The following is a 25,472-nucleotide window of genomic DNA, read 5'->3' on the forward strand; positions in this document are numbered from 1 at the left end:
CTGCACAAGGCTGGGATGGGCTACAGAACAATAGGCAAGCAGCTTGGTGAGAAGGTAACAACTGTTGGCGCAATTATTAGCAAATGGAAGAAACACAAGATGACTGTCAATCTTCCTCGGTCGGGGGCTCCATGTAAGATCTCCATTTACATTCAAATGAACTATGGAAAAATCATACAATGTGATTTTTCTGGACATGTGCTTGCATAAGCAGGGAGACCTTACTTGCCCTGCAGGATTTTGCTGATGGCATAGTGTGTTGCTAACAGTAATGTTTGAGACTGTCCCCAGCTCTCTTCAGGTCATTGACCAGGTCCTACCATGTAGTTCTGGGCTGACTCCTGACCTTGCTCAGGAATCATCCTTACCCCACGAGGCGAGATCTTGCATGGAACCCCAGACGGAGGAAGATAGTAGCTAATAGAAAAACTAACAGGTCTGTCAGATCCAGAATTCGTGTTGGTTGGTAAGAAATCAAATACTTATTTCATGTATTAAAATGCAACTTAATTATGTAAAAACCATTCAATGTGATTTCCTGGATTTTATTTTAGATTCTATCTCTCACTGTTGAAGTGTACCTACAATAAACGTTTTACATCGCTCCATTCTTTGTAGATGGGAAAACTTGCAGTGTATCAAATACAGTACTTATTTTCCCCACTGTAGATAGAAATGTACACATTTTTGGAAGTAGCAGTAGTAGTGCACCCATCATTACTGAAGTAGTAGGTTTACCTAACTCTTTCATGGCCTTCAGGTCTTAGCCATGAGCTTTTAGATGTAAGTTTGTGTATGGTTCCAACAAAAAAATGGAAGATAATGTCCATCTGTACACTCTACTGATCTACAGAATGCTATTTTCTATTCACTAGTTCATCTAATTTTCATGTATTAAAGAATTATTGGAAATACATTCCAAGTTACCGTATCTGAATTCTCATAAGCAGCTATGGGCAACTATGTTCTGAATTCAGATTAAAAATATATTTTCTGAAAACTGTCAAACATGGTTTACACATCTGCAGCCCAGATGGCACAGGTATGATATACCAGACTTCAGATGCAAAAAAAAGTGTCTCATTCAAATATGTTCCATTTACAGTTCTCACAGTGAATAAAATAGAGCGTGAACATCATAAGTAACTAAAATGACACAGATCATCACTCTGCTATCGCAGCCAAACATTAGACCGTGCTGGAATGTAATCCCAGGGAAAGGCAATTTTAAAGAACTGAACTGTTCCATATATCTGTCTAGATGAATGAGCACACGTTGGTTTAAAGGGAACCTGCTATGCTATACAAGCAGTCTGATCTGTGGACATCATGGTATAGATATAGGAGAAGCTGAGCAGAATGATATGTATGTGGATTTGCTTGTATTTTATTCATTGAAACCCTTGAGGTTTATATGTACAGTCATACAAGGAAGACGGACAATCACTGGACTCATATACATACTGTACAAACCCCACGGATTCCAATGAATAAAATACAAGTTTTACTAAAACTTCTCAAAAAAAATGTATCAATCTGATCTGCTATGGTTGTATAACATCCTGTCTGCAGATTAGATAGACCTTTTTTTTTAAAAAACTGGGAACCTGTTGAAAATTTTACCTGTCTTTCCATGGAATATTAGGAGACCACTTAGAAGGTATCTTCTATATGAGCACTGAGTCAGCGTAGTCAGTGACCTTGTAGGACTGTAAGTAATACATAGTGTACATAGCAAGTAGGATTATTTAGGATTAGTTGCCAAAAGAGTGACTGGTGCATACTTTATCGTGGATCACTAAAACCAAATCTATTCAGTTCTTAAAAACTAAAGAAAGATCATAAATGTCCAGAATTCTAGTAATTGCACCTAACAACTTCCTTTTTAATACAAGAGTCTGTGGCTTTTAAAGTGCTGGTACATAAGGTTTCATAGAGCTACTAACTGGCCAAGAGCGCTCTTTCAGGAAGTATGAATTATTCTGTTACCCAGGTACAGTAAATCCTTCCCAGTTTTCAAAACGAACCTTGTTTCTAGATCCTCCCAGGACAAGTCCCTGGAGCACCTCTACTTTAGCTCCTGGGTGGGGCAAGATGTTTGCATGTGGGGAAAAGCTTTGTTTGGATCTCCTATTGTCACTAAAGGCAATCTTATCCACTAGCTTAATGTTTCTGAGGCTCCTTAGATATTGATCATTAAATACTGAGAATTAAAACGAAGTAGAAGCAGTGATAATAAAATAGTGAAGCATAGTACGTCAAGCAAAATTAGTGTATGCATAATGTATTTGTGTGACACTAATTCAACTTCTCAGGAAAAACTATCGTGTAACTTTGACCTTCTACCGAGAACAAACGTGTTACATTACTGGCCAAATATTGCTGCATTTCCTCCAGATCATTGCCCCACAGCTTAGCTCGTTCTCCAGAAAGTGTATCAGAAAAAGTCCAAATGTTTCACTTCCTAATCAGATTAACCCATATTTACTGAAGAAATGAATCAGCACAATGGAAAATAGTACAAACTTATACATGGAATATAGAGAAGGACTATTAGCCCCAGATCTAACATCGGTACATGGCAGAACATGTTACTAGAGTCATTCTGGACAGATACTCACAGCTTCTTCTCTCCCTCCCAGCTGAGCTGCTAGTGGCTTCTAGGGAGGGCTCCCAGTTACATACTGGAGTCAGTGAGCAATGGATCAGTAATTCCAGTCTTGTCAGATTTTGGCTCTCAGGCAGCTCGGCTTTGTTATTCTTCACATTTATCCCAATGCCTGTCTCCTAAATAGCAATACCGGATGTTTATATTCGGCCCCTAAATGTACCAATTAAAGAAAGCAGCATAGATTTAATGAAGAATGTAAAGTTCAGCTGGATTCTTTTTAACCACTGCCAGAACCCAAAGGGCTAACTTTCGGAATTTCAGTGGTTGGAGAAATGAATGGAATGTGTTTCTGGAAGCACACTGTTGTAAAGAGGATATAAAGATGTATAGATACTATTTCAGGGCAGTTTTTTTCACTAATTTATATGGAACTGTCAAATATGGTATTTACTGGAAGCAAAAGAAAATGGGGAAAAAAAGTGATTTTTTGTTTCGGTGATGGACATTTCCTGCTTTATTATTATTATTATTTATTGTTATAGCGCCATTTATTCCATGGCACTTTACATGTAAGGAGGGGTATACATAATAAAAACAAGTACAATAATCTTAAACAATACGAGTTATAACTGGATAATTCTATGTGATGTTAGTTAGCTTATTGCTTTATTTATAGTTTAAAGGGAACCTGTCTCCGTGAAATTGCAGTCTAATCTGCTGGCATCATATTATATAGCAAAACCTAAGTTACACCTAATCTTTTCTCACAAAGCTATATATCAATTTACTCCACTCCCCTTGCTCTATGACATGACAACTACAGATTGGACTGCATTTTTATAGTGATGGGTTCCCTTTAACCCCTTCATGCAGCAGACAATTTCGTTTTTGCTTTTCCTGTCCTTCCTCCAAGAGCCATAAACTGTGAAGGATTATTTTTGCACCCTGAGCTGATGTTTCTTCTGATGCCATTTTAGAGTAGACATGATGTTTTGATCGTCTTTTATTGCATTTTATTGCAATGTTGAGGCAGCCAAAACAATGTAATTCTAGTGTTTTCACTTTTTACTGTATTTGTTAGGTTTGAAGCTGTGATCATCTGATCGCATGTTGTAATTGACAGCAGCATTTAACAGTTTAACAGCTGCGGGTGGAGCGCCTATCTGCCTGGGGCTGTTAGAGAAGAAAGATGTGGGCTTGGCAAAGTCAGGGACATGACAAATGACGTACATGTATGCCTTCTGTCGTGAAGTGTTTAATGTCCTCTTGATTGATTCTATTTTGATCATATTTCACTTTGTGACTAGTATTAAAACGGACAAAAAATTGTCCACGTTTCTTTATTCTTCTGTAGTTTAACATTTATCAGCTGAACTGTGCTTAATTATTCAGGACAAAAAGATGATAGTTACAGATTACAAGAAAATCCTGTGTAGACTGATGCAGCAATCCTGTTAGACCCTTTCGGTTGACCTTTTGCTTCTTGGTAGCCAGCACAGTAAAAATGCACATAGGTTTATTATGATAGTATCTAATGACAACAGAGCCAGGCTTCATACAATTATAGATGATAATAACAAAGATATGTAATGGTAGCCATTAGCCGCAGAGGTATTTCGGATCACATGGACGCTTAGAATAGCCTGCTATTACTAAGTATACCAACTCAAGGGTGGACCAAAAAAATTAACTTGGTGTGTTCCAGGGTCCTGGACATGATGTTAGGTGTGCAGTATAATGTATCAAGCTGCTTAGGGGTGCGAATAAAAGCATGCGATAAATGTAATTGACAGCTTTTACTTCCACACTAAGAGCTTGCAACATGTATGAGGTTATGCTTTTGTGGTGTTTGGCATTTCACTATACTTGAGAACTTTGGAGACTAGCAATTAGGCACTTAAGAGGAGAAGAAATAGTTGTGTGATTTGCATAGTATGGCATTTCACTCACAAATAGTACAAAATAACACAATTCATTCCACCTCAAAATGAAGTCAGACCACACTCCAGACCACCAAAGAAATACTAAACACGCATTCACTGAATATCATAATAAGGGAGGACACTGTATGTAATAAAGAATGATACAATAAATAGCAAGGGAAAACACTATGTAATAAAGAATGATGCAATAAACTAAAAGGGAGAACATTGTATATAGCGGCCTGTGAAAAACATCAGAGTGGGCCCTGAACTCATGTTTGGCATCGACCAGCTAAATAAATTTATACCATGCACATCTACATATCCCAGTACAACCTTAGTAATAGCAAAGGCGTGCTTGGAGTTTTTATTTCAGAAACAAGAATGTCTTCAACCATGGTTGCTCGCAGAAAGCACAGTAACTACAGTACTGATCAGTCATAGTCAAAGGTCACATAAAAATTTGCAAGCAGTGACTTACCGGAGAGGTCTACACTGTAAGTCATTCTTTTTTTTTTCTCTCCTTCTACTCCTGACATTCATAATGACTTATCTCTTTAGTTTGCTACCCAGATATCATTGTTCATAACTTTTGCAGTGCATCCAGATATTGTACCCTAAAGGCCCCGTCTCACTTAGCGATTTACCAACGATCACGACCAGCGATATGACCTGGCCGTGATCGTTGGTAAGTCGCTGTGTGGTCGCTGGGGAGCTGTCACACAGACCGCTCTCCCCAGCGACCAACGATCAGGGGAACGAGTTCGGCATCGTTGAAACTGTCTTCAACGATGCCGAAGTCCCCCTGCAGCACCCGGGTAACCAGGGTAAACATCGGGTTACTAAGCGCAGGGCCGCGCTTAGTAACCCGATGTTTACCCTGGTTACCAAAAAAAACAAACAGTACATACTCGCCTTTCGGTGTCCAGGTCCCTTGCCGTCTGCTTCCTGCTCTGACTGACTGAGCCGCCGTACAGTGAGAGCAGAGCGCAGCGGTGACGTCACTGCTGTGCTCTCACTTCTCACTGTACGGCCGGGAGTCAGTGAGAGCAGGAAGCAGACGGCAAGGGACCTGACGGACATCAGAAGGCGAGTATGTACTGTTTGTTTTTTTTTACATTTACGCTGGTAACCAGGGTAAACATCGGGTTACTAAGCGCGGCCCTGCGCTTAGTAACCCGATGTTTACCCTGGTTACCAGTGAAGACATCGCTGGATTGGTGTCACACACACCGATTCAGCAATGTCAGCGGGGCCTCAACGACCAAAAAAAGGTCCAGGCCATTCCGACACGACCAGCGATCTCGCAGCAGGGGCCTGATCGCTGGTACGTGTCACACATAGCGAGATCGCTATGGAGGTCGCTGTTGCGTCACAAAACTTGTGACTCAGCAGCGATCTCGCTAGCGATCTCGCTATGTGAGACGGGGCCTTTAAAATATACAGTACAGGCACCGTCTCATTTAAAGATTTTTCTGTATTTTCATGACTATGAAAATTGTACATTCACACTGAAGGCATCAAAACTATGAATTAACACATGTGGAATTATATACTTAAAACAAATGTTTTCCAGCGATTGAAAAAAATGTAAAGAATTAATGTTTCAATTTTCTTAAAAAATATTATCATTTGTTTACAATTTAGTAAAATATGAAAAATAATTTTAACCCCTTACTGACCTCGGATGGGATAGTACGTCCGAGGTCAGCTCCCCTGTTTTGATGCAGGGCTCCGCGGTGAGCCCGCATCAAAGCTGGGACATGTCAGCTGTTTTGAACAGCTGACACGTGCCCGCAATAGCGGCGGGTGAAATCGCTATTAACTAGTTAAATGCCGCTGTCAAACGCAGACAGCGGCATTTAACTACCTTATCCGGCCTGGCGGCCGGAAATGACGTCATCGCCGACCCCCGTCACATGATCGGAGGTCGGTGATGCTTCAGTATTGTAACCATAGAGGTCCTTGAGACCTCTATGGTTACTGATCGCCGGCAGCTGTGAGCGCCACCCTGTGGTCGGCGCTCACAGCACACCTGATTTTCTGCTACATAGCAGCGAACAGCAGATCGCTGCTATGTAGCAGAGGCGATCGTGCTGTGCCTGCTTCTAGCCTCCCATGGAGGCTATTGAAGCATGGCAAAAGTTAAAGAAAAAAGTTTAAAAAAATGTGAAAAAAATAAAAAAATATAAAAGTTTAAATCACCCCCCTTTCGCCTCAATCAAAATAAATCAATAAAAAATTGTCAATAAAAAAAAAGCATTAACCTGATCGCTAAACGGCGTAACGAGAAAAAAAATTGAAACGCCAGAATTACATTTTTTTGGTCGCCGCGACATTGCATTAAAATGCAATAACGGGCGATTAAAAGAATGTATCTGCACCAAATTGGAATCATTAAAAACGTCAGCTCGGCATGCAAAAAATAAGCCCTCAACCGACCCCAGATCATGAAGAATGGAGACGCTACGAGTATCGGAAAATGGCACAATTTTTTTTTTTTTTTAGCAAAGTTTGGAATTTTTTTTCACCAATTAGGTAAAAAATAACCTAGACATGTTAGGTGTCTATGAACTCGTAGTGACCTGGAGAATCATAATGGCGGGTCAGTTTTAGCATTTAGTGAACCTAGCAAAAAAAGCCAAGCAAAAAACAAGCGTAGGATTGCACTTTTTTTGCAATTTCACCGCACTTGGAATTTTTTTCCCGTTTTCTAGTACATGACATGGTAAAACCAATGATGTCGTTCAAAAGTACAACTCGTCCCGCAAAAAATAAGCCCTCACATGGCCAAATTGACGGAAAAATAAAAAAGTTATGGCTTTGGGAAGGAGGGGAGCGAAAAACGAACACGGAAAAACGAAAAATCCCAAGGTCATGAAGGGGTTAAAAGGTTTGGCATTTCCACTTTTAAACACTAGGGGGAGCAGCTAATGAAATTTGACAAAAACCTAGTGTACAACTAGCTCACATTACTGCACTGCAGTAATTATGGGCGGAGTCTGCTGACATGGGTGTGATGTCACTTCTCTCCTCCCCTTCTGGTGTTTCCTAAGGAGAGATATGTGGTGGAGGGAGCATGGTGACAGCAGCACAGAGTATTTCAGGAGAGCAGTGTGCTGGTCTATGGGGGGCATCCTGTTTGGTGCGCGGAGCAGCCAGGGATTTACATAGAGCGCCGTCTTTTATACACATGGATGGACCATCTGCTCCACAGAAATCCAGGAAACATTTCTGTGGATTGATGACCTGTTCTGATCCAGACATTGCATGCAAAGACCCCATTCCCCTCCTTAGATTCTGTCTTCTCCATCCTGTCCTGGCGATGTGTGAAAGCGAGGCGACAGGCGCAGTCCAGGGTGATGCTGGGGAGAAATGTAGCCATATAGTAACGATAAAAATGAGACCCCTCTCTTCAGCTGCCTCACCAGCCTTCCCCTGACGGCACCTAACTGGAGGTCATGCTGCCCCCTCTATTATCCCAGACCCATGTGCAGGTGCTCAGCCAGGACCACCCTAGATTGGGTCCCCTTTCTGAAGATAATACTGCCATAGTGTTCTCACATAATACAGCAGACAGCATCACACGGGAAAGGATTAGATACAACACGTCTCAGCACAGTATCACACAGGGTAGGATTAGATACACGTCTCAGCACAGTATCACACAGGGTAAGATTAGATACATGGCTCAGCAGACAGTATCACACAGGAGAGGATTAGATACACGGATCAGTCAGTATCACACAGGACAGGATTAGATACATGGCTCAGCAGACAGCATCACACTGGAGAGGATTAGATACATGGCTCAGCAGACAGTATCACACAGGACAGGATTAGATACACAGCTCAGTCAGTATCACACAGGATAGGATTGGATGCATGATTCAGCAGACAGTATCACACAGGAGAGGATTAGATATACAGCTCAGTCAGTATCACACAGGATAGGATTAGATGCATGGCTCAGCAGACAGTATCACACAGGAGAGGAGTAGATACACAGTCAGCACAGTCAGCACAGTAACACACATGGGAGGAGATACACTGCTCAGAGTCAGCATCACAAAGGATAGGATTAGATTGCCTCTCCCCCTCCCCCACTGATACTTCACTGCTCTGCTGCTGAGTCCTTAGTTTCTCCCTCCCGTCCTTGGTCTTCTGCTCCTCCTATAACCGCAGGGCTCCTGCGATTATACTGGGAAACTGGAGCTCACAGATGCACTGTGAGCTCCAGAAAGATAGCGCTGATCTCCTGCCTCTGCTGTGGTGTGGACGGCTCAGGGGGCGTGGCCAGAACACAGCAGGGAGCAACTCAATGTAAAGTATAGGGTTGGATGCCGACCGCAGATGTCTATGCCCAGGGCAGCCGTATTTGTAGAGTGTAAGTGTCGTGCAGCTACACTTACACTCCTGCTAAGCAAAATGGCGGCGACCAGTGGCTGAAACAAAAATTAATAATAAAAGAAATGTTAAAGTTAAAAAATGTAAATTTGTATTAAAAATAATTGTTTATATAAACAATCATTTTTAATACAAAAAATAAAATACGGCACATTCCCTTTATCAAAAATGTGTGAAATAACTGAAATTATATCTTATATTTTAGGTTCTTCAAAGTAGCCACCTTTTGCTTTGATGACTGCTTTGTGCACTCTTGGCATTCTCTTGATGAGCTTCAAGAGGTAGTCACCGGAAATGGTTTTCACTTCATAGGTGTGCCCTGTCAGGTTTAATAAGTGGGATTTCTTGCCTTATAAATGGGGTTGGGACCATCAGTTGTGTCTAGCAGAAGTCTGGTGGATACACAGCTGATAGTCCTACTGAATAGACTGTTAGAATTTGTATTATGGCAAGAAAAAAGCAGCTAAGTAAAGAAAAACGAGTGACCATCATTACTTTAAGAAATGAAGGTCAGTCAGTCCGAAAAATTGGGAAAACTTTGAAAGTGTCCCCAAGTGCAGTTGCAAAAACCATCAAGCACTACAAAGAAACTGGCTCATTTGAGGACCGCCCCAGGAAAGGAAGACCAAGAGTCACCTCTGCTTCTGAGGATAAGTTTTTCCGAGTCACCAGCCTCAGAAATTGCAGGTTAACAGCAGCTCAGATTAGAGACCAGGTCAATGCCACACAGAGTTCTAGCAGCAGACACATCTCTACAACAACTGTTAAGAGGAGACTTTGTGCAGCAGGCCTTCATGGTAAAATAGCTGCTAGGAAACCACTGCTAAGGACAGGCAACAAGAAGAAGAGCCTTGTTTGGGCTAAAGAACACAAGGAATGCACATTAGACCAGTGGAAATCTGTGCTTTGGTCTGATGAGTCCAAATTTGAGATCTTTGGTTCCAACCACCGTGTCTTTGTGCGACGCAGAAAAGGTGAACGGTTGGACTCTACATGCCTGGTTCCCACCGTGAAGCATGGAGGAGGTGGGATGGTGTGGGGGTGCTTTGCTGGTGACACTGTTAGGGATTTATTAAAAATTGAAGGCATACTGAACCAGCATGGCTACCACAGCATCTTGCAGTGGCATGCTTTTCAATCCGGTTTGCGTTTAGATGGACCATAACTTATTTTTCAACAGGACAATGACCCCAAACACACCTCCAGGCTGTGTAAGGGCTATTTAACCAAGAAGGAGAGTGATGGGGTGCTACGCCAGATGGCCTGGCCTACACAGTCACCAGACCTGAACCCAATCGAGATGGTTTGGGGTGAGCTGGACCGCAGAGTACAAAGGCAAAAGGGCCAACAAGTGCTAAACATCTCTGGGAACTCCTTCAAGATTGTTGGAAGACCATTCCCGGTGACTACCTCTTGAAGCTCATCAAGAGAATGCCAAGAGTGTGCAAAGCAGTCATCAAAGCAACAGGTGGCTACTTTGAAGAACCTAGAATATAAGACATATTTTCAGTTGTTTCACACTTTTTTGTTAAGTATATAATTCCACATGTGTTAATTCATAGTTTTGATGCCTTCAGTGTGAATGTACAATTTTCATAGTCCTGAAAATACAGAAAAATCTTTAAATGAGAAGGTGTGTCCAAACTTTTGGTCTGTACTGTATATATACCGTATTTTTCGGACTATAAGACACACTTTTTTCCTCCCAAAATGTAGAGGAAAATGAGGGGTGCTTCTTATAGTCCCGATGTTCCGGCTCTGGCTGTGGTGGGGAGGTAGTGGAGTGGTTTCGCCGGAGCAGCGGGTCACAGAGGCAGGAGCCGGTGGCTGTGGCTACCTCATGTGCCCGCTGCTCAAGAGAAATTAATATTCACTGTATTCCATGCCCATGGGCACGGAGAGCAATGAATATTCATTTCTTTCTGGCATTCTGGTATGATTGGTCCTATCCTTATCCTGGCTTGATAGGCCCCATCCCGATCCTGGTATGCATGGTCCCATCTTTATCCTGGTATGATTGGCCCCATCCGTGTCCTGGTATGCATGGTCCCATCCTTATTCTGGTATGATTGGCCCTATCAAGGTCTTAGTATGCATGTGCCCATCAGAAAAGATAAGAAAAAAAAATTACACTTACCTTACTCCACTCCCTCGTAGCATCCTGCTCCATTGCCAGCAGCTGCTTTATGCTTGTAAGCAGCACATGGCAGGGACGTCATGCGCTGCTCACAAGCAGAGCACAGTTGCCGGAATACTCACCGGCACTGTTCATCGCAGAGAGCAGTGAGTATTCGTTTCTCTTCACTAGCGCACAGTTTCAGCCACCGGCGGTCACGTGTGCCGATACCTAAGAGAAATGAATATTCAGATTGTTCATTTCTCTGAAGTATCGGCACACGTGACCGCCAGCAGCAGCAGGAAGGCTCCAGCTGACACTGCACTACTGATGGGGGTCACTTACCAGGATAAGGATGAGGGAGCCATGCATACCAGGATAGGAATGAGGGGTCATGTGTATCAGGATGGGGATGAGGGAGCCAGGCATACCAGGATCAGGATGGGGATGAGGGGATCTTATTTACCAGGATAGGGGATATTAAGTACAGATTTGACCACATTTTTTTTGCTTCTTTTTTCCTAATTTCCTCTCTGATACGTCTTATAGTCCGAAAAATACGGTATATTACATATATAAATTTTTTTCCCTAAAATACAAAGGAAATGTGTCATCTTTAACTTCGGGCTTTTTAGAGATCATTTAATCTTCAACTTATTTAACTCTTCATAATAGTAGTAATTTTGACCAAGGGTGCTCAAACTTTTACATGCCACTGTATGTGCACTCATTAGGCCATTCTGTGGACCACCCCATTATCCATGCTGGTGCAGAGTGTTTAAGGTTTAATTTGATTTTAATTTCTCATGACATATAAGAAATAGTTTTTACAGTGGTCCTACCACATTTATAAATCAATGACCTTTAGAACACGGAGATCTAAATGAGCTAGCTGCTGGGAGGGATTTCATGGCCTTTAAGGGTACCTTCAATTTTGCAAGATCACCAACTACTACTTAAACTTTAAATTTCCCACTGGGTATATGCCCCAAGGAGAGAAAACCGATTCCGTATATAAGCAAATGAATGACATGCCGTAAAAAGCCTCTTCTTCCAAGCATTTGCATAGTATTCTTTTTTTTGTTTCAATAATTTTTTATTTAAAGGATATCACATAGGTTTCCCAAGATGGGAGTATTGAATGTACAGAAATTTCACAAATATCAACAATAACATGGCATTATGTGAGGGGGATATTATTATTAATGGAATTAAGACAAGACAAAGACAAAACAGAGACAAAAGGGGGTGAACATTAGGTCATGAACATTATAAAATTACTCTACGATTTTACAAAAAAAAAAAAAAAAAAAAAGAAAAGAAATTTCTCTCATATCTGTCAATATAAGTCGGACACTGACACCGGACAGATCAGATACCATCAATCCACGAGAAAGAGGAGAAGAGTCAACACTCACGGAGAAAGAGTGAGAGCTTGCCTCATATAATCATCCGGATTTAGATCCAGCCATGGTGACCAGATTTGAAAAAAGGAGTTCCAGCTATCGGTTCTCGTCGCTTGTATGCGTTCGTACATCATAATTGTGTTCATTCTATCTTTGACAAGAGATATTGAGAGCAAAGGAGACCTCCATTTTGACACTATGTGGATTTTGGTCGCCATTCCCAATAAAACCACCAGTCTGTGTAAATTTCTAGATAATCCCTGCGGTTTTAATCCTAGGAGGAAGGTCAATGGGCTCATTGGTGTCTCTTTTCCGTACATCTTGTCCACCAAGAGTTTCACCTCCCGCCACAGATCAACCACCACCGGGCAGGTCCACCATATGTGCCTCATATCTCCGGGAGCATCTTAACCTCTAAAACATTTGTCAGAAATCTGAGGATATATGACATGTAGCCTCGTAGGAACCAAGTATGTTCTATGTAAGACTCTGAGGGAAGACTCGACTAACGATACCTGGTGGGAGCCTCTTGATAAGTCATTACAACAGCGCTGCCACTCCTCCAGTGTGATATCAAGCCCCAGATCCTCTTCCCACTGTTGCATAAATCTAAGCTTTTTCTCCTCTTGTATAGCGGCAAGGGAAGAATACACGTAAGAGATAACCCCCCCTCCCATCCCAGTGGATCGCTTAAACATTTTTGTTCAAATCCAGTGATTCGAAAAGGTCTCCCTCCCGGTACACTTTTCCTAATAAAATCAAAGATTTGGTTCATGCGGAATGCTTCCCGAATTGGCGGTTCGTATTTTTTAATGAACTCCTGCTTAGATAAGACCACATTAAACGGGGAGCAGAGATGTCTTATTGTAGTTATTCCTCGCAGAATCCACCAGGAAAAGGGTTGGGGATCAAGGCCCGGGGGGAACATTGGGTTATTGAATAGTGAGTTTAGTGGCGTATTCTTAGTTTGCAGCTCTTTCTTAAACCTCTCCTTCCTCCAGAGGAGGAGAGACTGAGCCGCAAAAGGTGAGTTAATAGAGATATGTTTCGGGAGCTTTGCTTCAGTCCACAGCAGGCCCATCAGAGAGTAAGGTTTTAATAAAAATGACTCTAGTTGAACCCATCTAGGTTTATCCACAGTTGAACATGTTCTGGTCAACTGGGCTATCTGGGCAGCTTTAAAATAATTTATAAAATTAGGCAAGGAAAATCCTCCCTTTTTTCGGTGAATAAACATAATCTGTTGTTTGATCCTAGGTTTCCTCCCTTGCCATATAAATTTGGAAACCATAGAATGTATATCATGTAGGACTCTAGAGGGAATTGGAATGGGGAGGGAGCGAAATAGGTATAAAAACCTTGGGAGAGAGACCATTTTTATGGCGTTTATTCTGCCTAGCCATGAAAGTGTTAGTGATGCCCATTTAGTCAAATCTCTTTGGAAATTCTGTATAAGGGGAGTATAGTTCCATTTATATAGAGTTGATTTACTAGATGTAAGGTTAATCCCCAAATAGGTTAGGTAGTGCTCTTTTTTTTCAAAGCCAAATTGCGATACTAGATATGGAAAGTAGTGACCACGGCACTCAGGGATTCTTGGGAGGTGCTCAAGTAGGGGATCCAACCCGTAAGTAGCAAATACAATAATTCTTGGCACTCAAGAGAAATTTGTAGAAAAAGTTCAAAAAGTAGATTTTTATTTTAGTGCATCCAGCTCAACATATAAACGTTTTCGGTCTCGACAACTGAGACCTTCATCAGATATGGTTGTCAAATGCTGCAATGTATATACAAAAAAGACAAAAGAAAATGCTTTTGAATAAAGAAAATACTGTTGCACAATAATATATGAGAAAACGAATGACAAGGAATGCGATCCATACTATACTAATCAAAATGACAGTCTGCATACAAACACAAATAGTGACATGCAGCGCAGATGGCAGGGATAGGTGGATCCGGCCTGAATCAGCGTGAGTCGTGAGTCCTGTTCAAAAAAGTGCTGGAGAGTGTACACGTGTTAAGGTTATGCTAAGTAGAAACGAAAATAAGCACAGGTAACATAGAACGGGTAATATGAGGAAACATCGGGGTGTGACCTGGTGGTGGGTCTGGTGTAGCATTAAACACACTGTCCTAGGTAAAGGATACGGGAAGTGGACTACCCTCCACTAGTAGGTGTGGGGCTATGCACAGTGAGCTACCTGCAAACAGGAGAGAGAATACGCATCAGAGTATTAAAGACAAAAGGAAAAAGGAACAAAAAGGAATTGTACAGTGAAAGAACACAAGATATCCTGTGGGATGTATGCCATAATGACTACGGGGGTGACCACCATTAAACCAGATTGCTGCTATATAATACATAATAATACAGGGCCAATTGGTCCAGGGAGGTTTACCTGGAGAATACCGGTAGTGTGTGTGGGTCACACACAGCGTGTGTAGCCAAGGAGCGGGAATGCAAAGCGTCTGTAAATGAAAAGTTGATACACAGAACCGTATGAGACAGCTATAGGGGTACCACAGAAGGCTGTCATGGGCCTGGAAGCCATACCTGTAACACTGGATGGCAGTATATGGCGCTTGTGATAATGCGAGGTACTCGCAGGGTGAGGAGCGCTGTGGACAGAAGGTATGGGCAAGGGTTATAGGACATTGGTGGGACCAGAGCCAAAATAGACAGAAGGCCAAGCCGGCGGGGGGCTGGAACCGATGTTGGTATTACCTGTATGGTGCCGCTGCCAGGGGTGGGGAAGACGCTGCGCTGCTGTGCAAGGAGGCGCTCCCGGGGCTGCTAGGAGAAGTGCAGCACTTCCGGGTATAAGAGCGCGCAGGGAAGAGTCACCTGACGTCTGACATCATCGGATCATGTGACCGGAGAGGCCGGCGCATGCGCAGAAGCGCTGATGGGGCTAACAGGGGGAATAAGCGCAGGGAACAGTCAGCGCTTGCATGGAACGCTCAGGGGGACAAAGTGAATGAATGTAAAGCTGCCCATACCTTCTGTCCACAGCGCTCCTCACCCTGCGAGTACCTCGCATTATCACAAGCGCCATATACTGCCGTCCAGTGTTACAGGTATGGCTTCCAGGCCCATGACAGCCTTCTGTGGTACCCCTATAGCTGTCTCATACGGTTCTGTGTATCAACTTTTCATTTACAGACGCTTTGCATTCCCGCTCCTTGGCTACACACGCTGTGTGTGACCCACACACACTACCGGTATTCTCCAGGTAAACCTCCCTGGACCAATTGGCCCTGTATTATTATGTATTATATAGCAGCAATCTGGTTTAATGGTGGTCACCCCCGTAGTCATTATGGCATACATCCCACAGGATATCTTGTGTTCTTTCACTGTACAATTCCTTTTTGTTCCTTTTTCCTTTTGTCTTTAATACTCTGATGCGTATTCTCTCTCCTGTTTGCAGGTAGCTCACTGTGCATAGCCCCACACCTACTAGTGGAGGGTAGTCCACTTCCCGTATCCTTTACCTAGGACAGTGTGTTTAATGCTACACCAGACCCACCACCAGGTCACACCCCGATGTTTCCTCATATTACCCGTTCTATGTTACCTGTGCTTATTTTCGTTTCTACTTAGCATAACCTTAACACGTGTACACTCTCCAGCACTTTTTTGAACAGGACTCACGACTCGTGCTGATTCAGGCCGGATCCACCTATCCCTGCCATCTGCGCTGCATGTCACTATTTGTGTTTGTATGCAGACTGTCATTTTGATTAGTATAGTATGGATCGCATTCCTTGTCATTCGTTTTCTCATATATTATTGTGCAACAGTATTTTCTTTATTCAAAAGCATTTTCTTTTGTCTTTTTTGTATATACATTGCAGCATTTGACAACCATATCTGATGAAGGTCTCAGTTGTCGAGACCGAAAACGTTTATATGTTGAGCTGGATGCACTAAAATAAAAATCTACTTTTTGAACTTTTTCTACAAATTTCTCTTGAGTGCCAAGAATTATTGTATTTGCGATACTAGATATGTTTGATCTTTTTCAGATGTGTTTAGGAAAAGGGCCTCTGACTTATCAATATTTATTTTAAGCCCTGATACTGACTCGAAATCGCGAAGTAGTCAGAATAAATTTGGAAGGGTGGTATGGGGATTAGTAAGGGTAAGAAGCAAATCGTCTGCGAACAAGCTGACTTTATATTGTTCTCCCAAATCGGTAGGTCCTAAGATGTCGGGGTTTTTCCTTATGGCTTCGGCAAGAGGTTCCGTTGCCATGGCAAACAGAGCTGGTGAGAGAGGGCAACCCTGTCTAGTTCCTCTCATTATATTTATTGGGATAGGCTGCAGCGACGGAAGTTTAAGATATGCGGTAGGTTTGTCATATAGTAAAGCTAGGCAGTTAACTAGTTTGTGGGGCAGACCGAATAAAGATAGTACTTTAAAAAGGTATGGCCATGACACTGAGGCAAAAGCCTTTTCGATATCTAAGGCTAGAAGCATAGTAGGCCACTGAGAATTGGTCGAAGAGTGTATTATGTTTAGGTTTCGTCTTATATTATCCGGCCCTTGTCTGCTTGGTATAAAACCTACTTGATCCCTGTGTATAAGGGAGGGGAGTACTCTGTTGATTCTTTCTGTAATAATGGATGTGAATATTTTTAAGTCAACATTAAGTAGTGAGATAGGTCGGTAATTTTTAGTTAACAGGTGATCCTTTTTGGGTTTAGGAATTACTGCAACATGAGCTATATAGAATTCTGAGGGCATTTGAGATCCATTTAATAGTGCATTACAGAATTTTGTAATATGTGGTACGAGAATTTCTTTAAATTTTTTATAATATGGCGCTGTAAGTCCATCAGGTCCAGGGGCTTTATCGGTTTTCAATTTTTGAATTACTAGCTCCACATCTTCGTTTGATATCTCAGCCTGTAGCGATTGGGAAGAGGATTGCATAGTATTCTTCACATTCAGGTCCACTGTCCACATAATCTGCTTCTGTCAGGAAATTTGAAGTTTAAACAGCAGTGAACAATCCTGTATTGGATGAACACATTAATACCATTGTCCCTAAAAGAGCTCTTTTAAGAGAATTTGTCAATATATTTCTAAATTTCAATAATAATATTTATTGTATACTATTATAAAATATGATTAATAATAATGCTTCTATTTCAATATATTTCAAAATTTATGATAATTAGAAAACTAATTTTACCTTCACATAGTCCCTCTATACAGTAATAAATCTATTTCCGTCATGTGTATCTTCTCCAAGTTGTATGCAGCACATATGTGAGAGTAAATGAATGAGCTATCTGATACTCAGTACTGTTATTTAGCTCAATGTCTCCTAGTATACCTAAATCCTTTCTCATATCAGTTTTCTCCACTTACCCTGTTAGAGTGTTACTGCTGTCACTAGTGAAGTGCAAAATCCCACGAAACTTTACATCTACAATAAGGGTCACCTTGATGCTCTCGTTCACTTTTTTTATTTTACCATATCCATTTGCAGCTGGATTTATGTACCCTTTCCCCTTCGCTGTTCATAGGGGGAAGCGAACACAAGTGTATTTGCAAAATCATACTAGAAATTCCAAGTGAAAATTGTGTTTTGCCAGGAGTCAGAAATTCTTTTGATAGATACGATTAACTCCTACAAAATTAGTGTTAAAACAAAGTGTCCTCCAAATAAGTAGGTTTTCTTAAAGGTAGTCTGAACCTAAGATGAAAACAAAATAATAAAAATGCCCTGCAGGAAGTAAATACAAAAATAAATAGTAATAGTGAATGTAAATAACATAGGGTACTTGGTTGACATTATTTTGACCAAAAGAGCATAAAAGTCATCCTGCCACAACAAGGTGTACCCAATGTGACACTTGACTGGAAAATAGATGGGGTAGAGTAGGACCCAGACTTGACGTTTGGCACCTGCCCGGGAAAGCTATATAGACAAGATGCACAGCCCCAAAAGGGGAGTCACACCCTTGTATGTACAAATTACATGGAACTAAAGCAAATCCAAAGAAAAGTGCCAGAACAGATGTTGGTATAAGTGCAATGTGTAGGTGTACATGCACACTGTGGCCATTTAATAGACAGAGCCTAGGATGATACAAAAAAAATGCATACACCCTGAAGGAAATATAGAAGCAGTAATAGTACATGTAAATAACACAGGGCACTTAGCTTACACTATTCTGATCAAAAGAGCATAAAAGCAACCCTACCATGACAAGGTGTACCCAATCAGGATAGACCCTAACCCTCAAAATAGATGGGGGCAGAGCAGGACCCAAACCAGACTGTTTTGCACCCGCTCGTGGAAATCTATATACACAGACCAAAAAGGGGAAGTCACGTCCCTGTATGAACAAAGTACGAAAAAACTAAATCAAAACCAAAGAAATGAGCTGGAACAAATCCAGCCTGGGTTCAGACAATAATCCTTTCATCATCCCATGTATACAGATAATAAACAAGTATTCCTTGTTTAGCAAGCCAATGACCAGGCCATTTACCCCCATGCTTAACCAGGTACATTTTTTTTCATACATGCAATTTAAAGAGCTGTACATTTTATTCTCATGTGGATATTCAAACAATTTTTTAAATCTTTTTTTGTGATACATTGACAAATTTTGTATATTTTCTTTTGGGCTACATTATTCTGTCATTGTCAAAACTTTTTTTTTTTTTGCATATATCGTTGTTAACCCCTTCACCCCCAAGGGTGGTTTGCACGTTAATGACCGGGCCAATTTTTACAATTCTGACCACTGTCCCTTTATGAGGCTATAACTCTGGAACGCTTTGACGGATCTTGGCGATTCTGACATTGTTTTCTCATGACATATTGTACTTCATGATAGTGGTAAAATTTATTTGATATAACTTGCGTTTATTTGTGAAAAAAATGGAAATTTGGCGAAAATTTTGAAAATTTTGCAATTTTCCAACTTTGAATTTTTATGCCCTTAAATCACAGACATATGTCACAGAAAATACTTAATAAGTAACATTTCCCACATGTCTACTTTACATCAGTACAATTTTGGAACCAAAATTTTTTTTTGTGACGGAGTTATAAGGGTTAAAAGTTGACCAGCAATTTCTCATTTTTACAACACCATTTTTTTTTAGGGACCACATCTCATTTGAAGTCATTTTGAGGGGTCTATATGATAGAAAATACTCAAGTGTGACACCATTCTAAAAACAGCACCCCTCAAGGTGCTCAAAACCACATTCAAGAAGTTTATTAACCCTTCAGGTGTTTCACAGGAATTTTTGGAATGTTTAAATAAAAATGAACATTTAACTTTTTTTCACACAAAATTTGTTTTATTTTACCAAGGGTAACAGGAGAAAATGGACCCCCAAAGTTGTTGTACAATTTGTCCTGAGTACGCTGATACCCCATATGTGGGGGTAAACCACTGTTTGGGCGTATGGCAGAGCTCGGAAGGAAAGGAGCGCCATTTGACTTTTCAATGCAAAATTGACTGGAATTGAGATGGGACGCCATGTTGCGTTTGGAGAGCCCCTGATGTGCCTAAACAATGAAACCCCCTACAAGTGACACCATTTTGGAAAGTAGACCCCCTAAGGAACTTATCTTGATGTGTGGTGAGCACTTTGACCCACCAAGTGCTTCACAGAAGTTTATAATGCAGAGCCGTAAAAATAAAAAATCATATTTTTTCACAAAAATGATCTTTTTGCCCCCAATTTTTTATTTTCCCAAGGGTAAGAGAAGAAATTGGACCACAAAAAATGTTGTGCAATTTGTCCTGAGTACGCTGATACCCCATATGTGGGTGTAAACCATTGTTTGGGCGCATGGCAGAGCTTGGAAGGGAAGGAGCGCCATTTGACGTTTCAATGCAAAATTGACTGGAATTGAGATGGGACGCCATGTTGCGTTTGGAGAGCCCCTGATGTGCCTAAACATTGAAACTCCCTACAAGTGACACCATTTTGGAAAGTAGACCCCCTAAGGAACTTATCTAGATGTGTGGTGAGCACTTTGACCCACCAAGTGCTTCACAGAAGTTTATAATGCAGAGCCGTAAAAATAAAAAATCATATTTTTTCACAAAAATGATCTTTTTGCCCCCAATTTTTTATTTTCCCAAGGGTAAGAGAAGAAATTGGACCCCAAAAAATGTTGTGCAATTTGTCCTGAGTACGCTGATACCCCATATGTGGGTGTAAACCATTGTTTGGGCGCATGGCAGAGCTTGGAAGGGAAGGAGCGCCATTTGACTTTTCAATGCAAAATTGACTGGAATTGAGATGGGACGCCATGTTGCGTTTGGAGAGCCCCTGATGTGCCTAAACATTGAAACTCCCTACAAGTGACACCATTTTGGAAAGTAGACCCCCTAAGGAACTTATCTAGATGTGTTCTGAGAGCTTTGAACCCCCAAGTGTTTCACTACAGATTATAACGCAGAGCCGTGAAAATAATTTTTTTTTTTTTTCTCAAAAATGATTTTTTAGCCCCCAGCTTTGTATTTTTACAAGGGTAACAGAATAAATTGGACCCCAAAATTTGTTTTCCAATTTGTCCTGAGTACGCTGATACCCCATATGTGGGGGGGAACCACTGTTTGGGCGCATGACAGAGCTCGGAAGGGAAGGAGCGCCATTTGGAATGCAGACTTAAATGGATTGGTCTGCAGGCGTCACGTTGCATTTGCAGAGCCCCTGATGTACCCAAACAGTACAAACCCCCCACAAGTGACCCCATATTGGAAACTAGACCTCCCAAGGAACTTATCTAGATGTGTTGTGAGAACTTTGAACCCCCAAGTGTTTCACTACAGTTTATAACGCAGAGCCGTGAAAATAAAACATCTTTTTTTTCCCACAAAAATGATTTTTAGCCCCCCAAATTTTTATTTTCCTAAGGATAACAAGAGAACTTGGACCCCAGAAGTTGTTGTTCAATTTGTCCCGAGTACGCTGATAACACATATGTTGGGGTAAACCCCTTTTTGGGCGCACGGGAGAGCTCGGAAGGGAAGGAGCACTGTTTTACTTTTTCAACGCAGAATTGGCTGGAATTGAGATTGGACGCCATGTCGCGCTTGGAGAGCCCCTGATGTGCCTGGACAGTGGAAACTCCCCAATTCTACCTGAAACCCTAACCCAAACACACCCCTAACCCTAATCCCAACGGTAACCCTAACCACACCCCTAGCCCTGACACACCCATAATTCTAATCCCAACCCTAATCCAAGCGTAAATGTAATCCAAACCCTAACCCTAACTTTAGCCCCAACCCTAACTTTAGCCCCAACCCTAACTTTACCTCCAACCCTAGCCCTAACCCTAACCCTACCCCTAACCCTAACCCTAAACGTGACTGAAATACGTGGCACTGAAATACGTGGCACTGAAATACGTGGCACTGAAATACGTGGCACTGAAATACGTGATACGTGGCACGTACTGCAGGAACTAAGTACAGTCATTGATAGACCATTATTTTTAATCTTTAAAGACTCCATAATAACAGGGTCTGTACCACAGGACTGGCGTATAGCAAATGTGGTGCCAATATTCAAAAAAGGGGCAAAAACTGAACTCGGTAATTATAGGCCAGTAAGCTTAACCTCTACTGTGGGTAAAATCCTGGAGGGCATTCTAAGGGATGCTATGCTGGAGTATCTGAAGAGGAATAACCTCATGACCCAGTATCAGCACGGGTTTACTAGGGACCGTTCATGTCAGACTAATTTGATCAGCTTCTATGAAGAGGCAAGTTCCGGACTGGACCAAGGGAACCCAGTGGACGTAGTATATATGGACTTTTCCAAAGCTTTTGATACGGTGCCACACAAAAGGTTGTTACATAAAATGAGAGTAATGGGGATAGGGGAAAATATGTGTAAGTGGGTTGAGAGCTGGCTCAGGGATAGGAAACAAAGGGTGGTTATTAATGGAGCACACTCGGACTGGGTCACGGTTAGCAGTGGGGTACCACAGGGGTCAGTATTGGGCCCTCTTCTTTTTAACATATTTATTAATGACCTTGTAGGGGGCATTCAGAGTAGAATTTCAATATTTGCAGATGACACTAAACTCTGCAGGGTAATCAATACAGGGGATGACAATTTTATATTACAGGATGATTTATGTAAACTAGAAGCTTGGGCTGATAAATGGCAAATGAGCTTTAATGGGGATAAATGTAAGGTCATGCACTTGGGTAGAAGTAATAAGATGTATAACTATGTGCTTAATTCTAAAACTCTGGGCAAAACCGTCAATGAAAAAGACCTGGGTGTATGGGTGGATGACAAACTCATATTCAGTGGCCAGTGTCAGGCAGCTGCTACAAAGGCAAATAAAATAATGGGATGTATTAAAAGAGGCATAGATGCTCATGAGGAGAACATAATTTTACCTCTATACAAGTCACTAGTTCGACCACACTTAGAATACTGTGCACAGTTCTGGTCTCCGGTGTATAAGAAAGACATAGCTGAACTGGAGCGGGTGCAGAGAAGAGCGACCAAGGTTATTAGAGGACTGGGGGGTCTGCAATACCAAGATAGGTTATTACACTTGGGGCTATTTAGTTTGGAAAAACGAAGACTAAGGGGTGATCTTATTTTAATGTATAAATATATGAGGGGACAGTACAAAGACCTTTCTGGTGATCTTTTTAATCATAGACCTGAGACAGGGACAAGGGGGCATCCTCTACGTCTGGAGGAAAGAAGGTTTAAGCATAATAACAGACGCGGATTCTTTACTGTAAGAGCAGTGAGACTATGGAACTCTCTGCCGTATGATGTTGTAATGAGTGATTCATTAATTAAATTTAAGAGGGGACTGGATACCTTTCTGGAAAAGTATAATGTTACAGGGTATATACACTAGATTCCTTGATAAGGCGTTGATCCAGGGAACTAGTCTGATTGCCGTATGTGGAGTCGGGAAGGAATTTTTTTCCCCATGGTGGAGTTACTCTTTGCCACATGGGTTTTTTTTGCCTTCCCCTGGATCAACATGTTAGGGCATGTTAGGTTAGGCTATGGGTTGAACTAGATGGACTTAGTCTTCCTTCAACCTTAATAACTATGTAACTATGTAACTTAAATACGTGGCACTGAAACACGTGGCACTGAAATACGTGATACGTGGCACTTAAATACGTGGCACTGAAATATGTGATACGTGGCACTGAAATACGTGGCACTGAAATACGTGGCACTGAAATACGTTGCACTGAAATACGTGATATGTGGCACTTAAATACGTGGCACTGAAATACGTGATACGTGGCACTGAAATACGTGGCACTGAAATACGTGGCACTTAAATACGTGGCACTTAAATATGTGATACGTGGCACTGAAATACGTGGCACTGAAATACGTGGCACTGAAATACGTGGCACTGAAATACGTGATACGTGGCACTTAAATACGTGGCACTGAAACACGTGGCACTGAAATACGTGATACGTGGCACTGAAATACGTGGCACTGAAATACGTGGCACTTAAATACGTGGCACTTAAATACGTGGCACTGAAATATGTGATACGTGGCACTTAAATACGTGGCACTGAAACACGTGGCACTGAAATACGTGATACGTGGCACTTAAATACGTGGCACTGAAACACGTGGCACTGAAATACGTGATACGTGGCACTGAAATACGTGGCACTGAAATACATGGCACTGAAATACGTGGCACTGAAATACGTGGCACTGAAATACGTGGCACTATGACTGTCAGAAAATGTTCATTAAACGGTTAGGGGTGAGGTTAGGGGTAGAGTTAGGGTTAGGGTTGGGATCCCTTTATCACCTTGATGGTGGTGGGTGGCTTTTCAGTGTGTTTTCTGTTTTTTTTTCGATAAAAATGCATGCGTTTTTAACGCAAACAAACGCATGTGCTTAAAAACGCAAGAAAATACTGCAGGTTGTATTTCTGAAAATGAACGCATGCAGAAAAAAAACGCATGCGTTTGAAAACGCGACCAAACGCGTACAAAAAAACCGCATGCGTTTTCAATGTTAAATATAGGGAAAAACCGCATGCTTTTTTTGTGCAAAAAACGCTGCAGACAAAAACGCAAGTGTGAAACCAGCGACGCTTTTTATAGCAAAAAAGTTTTTGCGTCTCCACATTTTGAGACCTATAATTTTTCCACATTTTGCTCCACAGAGTCATGTGAGGTCTTGTTTTTTGCGGGACGAGTTGACGTTTTTATTGGTAACATTTTCGGACACGTGACCGTTTTTGATCGCTTTTTATTCCGATTTTTGTGAGGCAGAATGACCAAAAACCTGCTATTCATGAATTTCTTTTGGGGGAGGCGTTTATACCATTCCGCGTTTGGTAAAATTGATAAAGCAGTTTTATTCTTCGGGTCAGTACGATTACAGCGATATCTCATTTATATCATTTTTTTATGTTTTGGCGCTTTTATACGATAAAAACTATTTTATAGAAAAAATAATTATTTTGGTATCGCTTTATTCTCAGGACTATAACTTTTTTTATTTTTTTGCTGATGATGCTGTATGGCGGCTTGTTTTTTGCGGGACAAGATGACGTTTTCAGCGGTACCATGGATATTTATATCAGTCTTTTTGATTGCGTGTTATTCCACTTTTTGTTCGGCGGTATGGTAATAAAGCGTTGTTTTTTGCCTCGTTTTTTTTTTTTTTTCTTATGGTGTTTACTGAAGGGGTTAACTAGTGGGGCAGTTTTATAGGTTGGGTCGTTACGGACGCGGCGATACTAAATATGTGTACTTTTATTGTTTTGTTTTTTTAATTTAGATAAAGAAATGTATTTATGGGAATAATATATATATATTTTTATTATTTATTTAGGAATTTTTTTCTTTTTTTTTTTTACACATGTGGAAAATTTTTTTTTTTACTTTTTTACTTTGTCCCAGGGGGGGACATCACAGATCGATGATCTGATAGTGTGCACAGCACTCTATCAGATCACCGATCTCACTGACAGGGCTGCAGG

The 25,472-nt window shown here is 41.4% G+C and overlaps 2 protein-coding genes across 2 annotated transcripts in view; one reads left to right on the forward strand and one right to left on the reverse strand.

Moving 5' to 3' along the window:
• FHL5 (four and a half LIM domains 5) overlaps positions 1 to 2,706 on the reverse strand; it is a 105,012-nt gene extending 102,306 nt beyond the window's left edge. Inside the window, exon 1 of the mRNA XM_077289697.1 lies at positions 2,622 to 2,706. The gene's annotated coding sequence lies outside the window, so the exon portion shown is untranslated. The remainder of the gene's footprint in view (positions 1 to 2,621) is intronic.
• The window catches only part of LOC143809899 (uncharacterized), an 848,616-nt gene that overhangs the window by 221,362 nt on the left and 601,782 nt on the right, over positions 1 to 25,472 (forward strand). The window lies entirely within an intron of this gene.

This window comes from Ranitomeya variabilis, chromosome 2 (assembly GCF_051348905.1).
Source record: "Ranitomeya variabilis isolate aRanVar5 chromosome 2, aRanVar5.hap1, whole genome shotgun sequence".
NCBI lineage: Eukaryota > Metazoa > Chordata > Amphibia > Anura > Dendrobatidae > Ranitomeya > Ranitomeya variabilis.